We start from the raw sequence: 7,986 nt of genomic DNA, 5'->3' as shown, positions 1-7,986 counted from the left end.
AGGAATTTTAGGGTGGTTTCCCGCGGGGTATGGCGGCGGAGGAAAGCGGAGGTGGGGGAACATGGTAGCAGTTGGAGTCTCAGCCCGGTCTGAACTTTGGAGGACCCCCTGATTTGTTCATGATGGCAGAGATGATCCAGTCCTTAAAGATGGTTGAGAAAGTGTAGTGTAAGGAGCTTGCGGAAAGCAAAGAATGCGTCCTTCAACCTATTTTTCTGTATTTCCTGTGTCCTGCACGGTACCTGGTACATAATAAGTATTCAATAAATAGTACTGATTTGAAAAGAGGCACTAGATATATACAGGTTTAAAGTGTAAAGGAGTGACGGGGAGAGTAAACCGTCGTATTGTTCCAAGTGTACTGTCTCTTAAACCTCAGCTCAACTTTTTGAGGGACTAGAATGGCTATTTTTACAAAAGAGTCAGGCTCAGAGAAAGAGAGTTCGAGTTCGGGCATTTGGGAACAACAAACGGTCATTGTTAGAGAGGTAAGCCAAAATCAGGTTCTGGAGGGAATTCTGTGCTACGTGAAAAAGAGCTTGGCTTTTTTTTTTTTAAGATTTTATTTATTTATTTGACAGAGATCACAAGTAGGCAGAGAGGCAGGCAGAGAGAGAGGAGGAAGCAGGCCTCTCGCTGAGCAGAGAGCCCAATGTAGGGCTCGATGTAGGGCTTGATCTCAGGACCCTGGGATCATGACCTGAGCCGAAGGCAGAGGCTTAACCCACTGAGCCACCCAGGCGCCCTGAACTTCGCTTTTTTAATGTAGGGGATGGAGAACCATGAAGGGCCTTATGTAATAGTAACTACTTTTGAGACTGGGTAGGGGAGAGACTGAGTCAGGGGAAGAAATTAAAAGGTTCTTGGTACACATACTAAAATCGGAAGGTACAGAGAAGATTAGCATGGCCCCTGTGCAAGGATGACCTACAAATTCCTGAGGAGCTCCATATTATTAAAGATTTCTTTTTTTTCTTTTATATGAGATGGTGTATGCAAAGTAAACTTACTGTGGTAATCATTTCATTATATATGTAAGTCAAACCTTCATGCTGTGTAGGTCTTAAACTTATGTAGTGATGTATGTCAATTCTATCTCAATAAAGGTGGGGGGAAAAAAGTTTCTTGTAGTGATCCATGTGAGAGATGAAAGTGGCCATGCTCAGTTAGTTGGGATGGAGAGCAAGAGGCTTTTTTTTTTTTTTTTTAAGATTTTTATTTATTTGACAGACAGAGATCACAAGTAAGCAAAGAGGCAGGCAGAGAGAGAGGAGGAAGCAGGCTCCCCGACGAGCAGAGAGCCCGATGCGGGGCTCGATCCTAGGACCGTGGGATCGTGACCTGAGCCAAAGGCAGAGCTTTAACCCAGTGAGCCACCCAGTTGCCCGAGAAAGAGGCATTTTTAAAAAAGTAATAAATATTTGGATTTTAAATTATCTTATAAATAAAGTGCTCATTTACCTAAGGATAAAATGAGAATGACTTGAGTGAGCAGGTAGATAATGGTGCCATCAACTGAAATACAAAGTGAGCGGGGAGTAGCAAGTATTTGGGGTAAAAGAAGGAGTTGTGTTTGGATATATTAAGGTTGGTTGGTTGAGGACAACCACAATCCCACTGTTTGGAGTGAGTGAAAGTCTCTAATGTGCTGCACAATGGACAAGGTCCCTGGAGGCTCCGATCCTACCTGGCAGTTGGGTAATACTGAGTCATCCTTCTCTCTGTCAGTGCATTTACTACATTGTTTTGAGAATCTCCTTGACTCTACCTTTTCCCATAACCCTGTGCTGTCAGATGCTGACATGGCTAGCCACATGTGGTTGTCAAGCTCCTGAAATGTGGCTAGTCCAAATGGGGATGTGCTGTATGTGCAGAATGCACACTGATTTCAGAGATGTGTTACCAAACAAAAAAAGACTGGAAGATATCAATAGTATATTTATGTTGACTCACCTATTAAATATTTTAGATAAGTTGGGCTGAATAAAAATATATTATTAAAATTAATTTCAACTGTTTTACCTTTTTAAGAAATATAGTGCCTAGAAGATGTAAAACTGCATATTTAGCTCACATGACCTTCTATCCGACAGCACTGCACTGCACTTCACGTATTTGTGGAGGGTGACATCTGAGCCTTATGCATCGCTTTATCCTCAATGTCCAGTGTCTTACTGGGCACTTAGTAGGCACTCAGCAAACATTTATAAATAAACCCATGAGTGAATGGAATGACTGAGACTGAAAGTGATCAGCTCCCTCAGAAGGATGTTTATTACATCTTATCTCTGACAATGTTTGATGTTAATGTGCAAAAAGACTCAGGCTCTTAATGTTTGTTTTGCTTGATTACAGCTCCAAGGAACCCTGAATCTCTCTCTTTTTCTTTAAGATTTTATTTGACAGAGATCACATATAGGCAGAGAGGCAGGCAGAGAGAGAGGGTGGGGGAAGCAGTCTCCCCACTGAGCAGAGAGCCTGACGCAGGACCCGATCCCAGGACCCTGAGATCATGACCTGAGCCCAAGGCAGAGGCTTTACCCACTGGGCCACCCAGACGCCTGGAACCCTGAATCTCTTGATTCACCCACCACCCCCACTTCCCTGACACCCCCTCCCCAGCCCCCTGCTGTAAAATGGAGCTAAGTGTGAAAGCTGACAGTTAGCATTTCTTTAAAGAAGTGCCAAGGAGAATGGAGTAATGTGACTGGACATAGCATGGCTTTGGAACTACACACAGGTTTGAATGATGTCCTACTACTGGCTGTGTAACCTACGTCTATTTTCTTAACTTCTCTGGGTTTGAGTTGTCCTGCTGAAATGGGGATAAAAATACCTTTTAGGATTGGGTGCGACAGTTAAATGATATGATTGATATTAACTTGGGAACCTTTTGGTACTTGGTGGTATTTCAGTAAATGTATATTTCCCTCTACATCCCCAGCCTGGATACATTCATACCACTGGAGGGTTGAATCAATCAGGTAAGTATTGAATGCCTCCTCTGTGTGAGGTACTATTCTAGGAAGTGGAGTAACAGTGAAACAAAACAGACAAATCTCTCCTCAGGGAGTTCAGAGGTTAGTGTGTGAGACAGATAATAAATAGTAAGATGCATAGTATGTACTCTGATGATGAGTGCTATGGAGAAAAAGAAAGCAGAGGAGAGTAGGAGGTGCCAGGTACAATGGGAAGCTAGTGGATTGTACGGAGCAGATAAATAACATGATCTGACTTAGGTTTTAACGGGATTGCTGTCAGTCTGGGTGCTATGTAGAGTCTGGGAGGTGAGTCAGTTGGCTACTGACTTAGCATAGGGGAAAATGGGAGCAGCTTGGGTGGTAACTGAAAGAGTAACCAAGTATTCATGTAAATATTTGTAAGTGCATTTTTCCAGGGAGCATTTCCCTCGAGCACTTTTATTGAAGTTTTTAAAAAGATTTTATTTATTTGAGAGAGAGAGGGTGAGCAAGGTGAGGGGTAGAGGGAGAGAGAGAGAATCCCAAGCAGACTCCGTGCTGAGTGTGGAACCCAATAGGGGGCGTGGATGTCACTGGGCCAGATCCCAGGACCCTGAGATCATGACCAGAGCCAAAATCAAGAGTCAGACACTCAACTGACTGAGCCACTCAGGTACCCCTTGCTTTTGTTGAAGTTTTAAAGCAATTCCATGTTCCAAACCAAGGATCACCCTGGTGGCAAATAAGCAGGATATCTCTTACGTACTCCTAGTTATTCAAAGTCCAAGATTAAGTCCTTCCCTCTGACCTTGATGCTGAATCCTCCAGGGCTCTGATTGTTTGTGAGCCTCTCAGAGCTTCCGCTACCCCCTGTTAAGACTGTAGCATCTTTTGGGACGCCTGGGTGGCTCAGTGGGTTAAGCCTCTGCCTTCGACTCGGGTTATGATCTCAGGGTCCTGGGATCGAGCCCCGAATTGGGCTCTCTGCTCAGCGGGGAGTCTGCTTCTCCCTCTCTCTCTCTGCCTGCCTCTCTGCCTACTTGTGATCTCTCTTTCTGTCAAATAAATAAATAAAATCTTAAAAAAAAAAAAAAAAAGACTGTAGCGTCCCTGACTTCCAGTCTTAAGCTCATTAGGATTCAGGGAAATGGGTGGATGCTGTTCATTTTTTTATGCTACTCACTATGGAAGCTTGGCAGCCACAGGCAGGATTAGGAAAAAGACGTCACACCTTCCTAGAGACGGTGTGGGGCACTCGTGAGGTTAGTTTGCACTCAGTGGATTCCCTTTTTAATAAGCTCTGGTCTATGAATCACATAAATCTCAGCACTGAGAGCCAATTTTACGGTTTGGTCTGCTTAATAGTCACACAATTAAAATAAGTTGTAAAAAACGGTGATGGTGTTTGCCAGGATAAATATTTAAAAGGGAACAGCTGTAGGAAGATGTAATAATTCAAATCAGCTCATGGCTCTTTATTTTCAATAAAGGCTGTGGAGGTTGGTTCTTAACCAGTGGGGTTTCTTGGCCTCTCCTTGGAATACCTTTGTGCTGTAGCTGCCAGAGTGGAGGAGGACAGAGAGGAGAGGAGTCAAGTGTGCCTCTGGGAATAGCCGATCCATGACACAGAAACTGGGACAGGGTTTAGGACCCTCAACCCAAGCGTTGAGGTCACAGATAGTGAGGGAGACTCAAAGTTGTTACCATCTTCCCTAAACTACTAGATTGGGTTTTCTTCTTTCTTTCTTTTCTTTTTTTTTTTTTTTTTTTAAGATTTTATTTATTTATTTGACAGACAGAGATCACAAGTAAGCAAAGAGGCAGGCAGAGAGAGAGAGAGGAGGAAGCAGGCTCCCTGCCGAGCAGAGAGCCCGATGCGGGGCTCGATTCCAGGACCCTGGGATCATGACCCGAGCCGAAGGCAGAGGCTTTAACCCACTGAGCCACCCAGGCACCCTAGATTGGGTTTTCTTGTATGAAGTCCTGGTGGTCATATTTTTTGGGTGACAAGTTAATAATTTTCAAAGGGGAAATTTATTTGACAAAGAGGTGAGCCGATCTGGGAAGCATTACGTTCTGTCCCTTCCACTGGATTTCAGGCTGGCTGAGAGGTAGTATTGATCCCAGCTGGTTTCCCAGCTTTGGTTGGTGGTGATGAGCAGAAGGCTAGCTGAGGACAAAGCACAAGCTGACACTCTGCCCCCTCCTGGGTGGAATATGTGTGACATTCTTCCAGGAAACTTCCAACTATCTTAATGTTAACAAAGCTTTTCTAGAGGAAAAAACAACCTTAGCTTGATAATAGCAAGGCCTCCAGTATCCTGAGAGTCTTCTTTACCATATGAAAGTCCTTTTGGGCACCTCCCTTATTCCTTAGCTCCCCCAACTCCCAAATACAGAATGAGCCGCCCCTCAACCCCCTGGGCAGCAGCTCTCTCTGCACAAGGGTCTTGTCCCAATGATTTAATAAAACCACCATTTTGCACCAAAGATGTCTCAAGAATTCTTTCTCGGTCATCAGCTCCAGACCTCACCCCACCAAACCCCACCTACATTTTAAAACAATCTCAGGCAGAGGTTGAAGATCAGACTGAATGCTTCCTTTCTCTCTTGTACCTTATATGCCATTTCCTTTATACCAGGAGAGCTCCTATCCCACTTCACTCCTTCTCTGGGAGCTTCTGTCCGTGCCTTCTTACAGAACCTTCTCGACCATGCAGCTCCCTGTGCTCTCCTCCTGCCTTCAGCTTGTCTTGGTCTTGGTGACAGTAAAGGAAAAAACTCAATTGTTTCCATTTATATGATAGACCGTGCTCTCTGAAAACTAAACTTCTGACACCAGACATATGGGTTTTCTACATAGGGCAATGAAAGGGTTTTGGTTAAGGGTGTGGTCCCACCGGACTGCCCCTTTGCCCCCACTTCAGATGCCAACCCCAAGTCCAGAGTGTCACCTGAGCTGCTTTCTGTCCAGCTCTAAATTAGAGCTTCCCAAGCCCCACTCTGTGGGCTTGAGAAATGTGGTAAAGCAGCTCACAGAACTCAGGAGAACAGTTTAGTGACTGGATTACCTGTTAGTGAGAAAAGGATGGAACTTAGGGTATGTGGGAAAGGGTGCCGAGCTTCCACGCCCTCTCTGGACATGCCACTCTCCCAACACCCCCACACGGTCACCAACCTGCAAGCTCAGCAAACCCCACCCTTTTGGGTTTTTATGGAGTTTGCCTCACATATGCATAGTTGACTAGATCTTTGGCCATTGGTGATTGAACTCAATTGGTAGGCCCCTAACCCCCTCCCTCCCAGAGGTGGGGGAGGGGGTGCTGACCTGAGCCAAGGCAGACGGTTAAAGACTGAGCCACCCAGGTGCCCCTGACAGGGAATTGTTTTGAATAACAGATGACACCTTTATCCCTCTCACCTCTCTTAGGAAATTCCAAGGGTTTTAGATCTATGCCAGAAATGGAGAAAAGGCCAAAATATTTATTCCTTATTATAAATCACAATATCGCAGTGATAGAGGTGGAGGGGCCTTAGAGAGTGCCTAGATAGCATAATACCCACAGATGGTAAAACTAAGACTTGGAGAGCAAACCGACTCAATAGATAACATAAAGCTGGTGAATGCGAAAAGTCAAACCATAGACTTGACTCGCTCTCTTTCTGCTGCCTATACCATAGTTTAGTGAATAATTGGGTCCCACTCGATTTCTTATACCACTTACAATACAACCAGCTCATAGTTTTCTTGAATGTAAGGGTCTCGTCTTCAGTCATTTATTTAATAGTATTATTGGCCTGTACTAAAAGTATTTGCATGCACTGAATTCATTTAATCCTCTCAGTAATTCTAGAAGGTAGAAACTCTTACTCTCCCTGTAGTGGAGGAAACCAAAGGTAAAGTAGTTTACCTAACATCATGTAGTTCTAGTACAAGAGTAGAGGACCACAAGGCCTGGTCTAACTTGCTTCCCTGTTGCAATGTCTGGGAACTGAAGTCATTCTTTTTGATCCCACCAGCGACCACTAGAGAGTAAAATTGATTGGTGAAATGGAGGAAGGTAGGGCAGTGTGGTCAGAGTCTGTTAACAAACCTCAGAAAACACTGCTTCTAGCCTACCCAAGGTCTCTGAACAGCACCGGGTTTCTGTAATATTGATCGTAAACTTCCCTGACCTTAATTCTTGGTATCCTGGGGGATGCTCTCCCATTTTCCACATTTCACTATTAAATAACAGAATAGTGGGGCAGGAATCAAGTTCCATCTACTCTCTCTCTCTCTCTCTCTCTTTTAGTTTATTTGACAGACAGGGATCAGAAGTAGGCAGAGAGGCAGGCAGAGAGAGGGGGGAAGCAGGCTCCCCACTGAGCAGATAGCCCAACTCAGGGCTCAATCCCAGGACCCTGGGATCATGACCTGAGCCGAAGGCAGAGGCTTAACCCACTGAGCCACCCAGGCACCCCTAGTTCCATCTAGTCTTAAAGTTAGCCATTGCTGAGTGACCTTGGAGAAGTCATTAGGTGGTTGAGGTAATAGTTGTTCTACCTTTGGGGGGGTGTTGAGACTTGAAAACTGACATGAAGGTTGTGCACGAATGATACTCTCATATAAGGTAGTGTTAAATGATAATGATGTGGGGTAACACTGGGGAGTCTGGGATTGGTGCCTGGAGCAAGCTCCTTCACTTCTGCACATCAGTTTCCTTGTTTGCAAAACGAAGGTCTTATGTCACTTGCAGGGTTGTTCTGAGGATTAGAGACAGTGTATGTCAAACCCTCACACAGTGCCAGACATATGGTAGGAATCCAGTAAATGGTAGCTATTATTAATAATAATAACCTGACAACCTGGCTTGGTCGACCCGCTCTTATAACCACATTTGGCAGAAGAGCAAGCAAACACCCCCACACAACGAAAACAGCGATAACCACCGTCAAACACCCAATCAGAGTGGTCCCCTGAACTCCCCTAAGAGTGACCGCTGGCTCCCAAGTGCATACAAAGCTGCCCAAATGCTGTTAGCGA

At 44.8% G+C, this 7,986-nt stretch overlaps 1 pseudogene; it reads left to right on the top strand.

Annotated features, from left to right (window-relative positions):
• Nucleotides 1–859: 859 nt before the first annotated feature.
• LOC116858514 lies at nt 860–957 on the top strand (annotated as a pseudogene).
• Nucleotides 958–7,986: the final 7,029 nt, after the last annotated feature.

Source organism: Lontra canadensis, unplaced genomic scaffold (genome assembly GCF_010015895.1).
Source record: "Lontra canadensis isolate GAN:19392208 unplaced genomic scaffold, GSC_riverotter_1.0 scaffold137, whole genome shotgun sequence".
NCBI classification, from domain to species: domain Eukaryota; kingdom Metazoa; phylum Chordata; class Mammalia; order Carnivora; family Mustelidae; genus Lontra; species Lontra canadensis.
The sequence above is the reverse complement of the archived record's forward strand: the minus strand, read 5'-3'. Positions and strand labels throughout refer to the sequence as shown.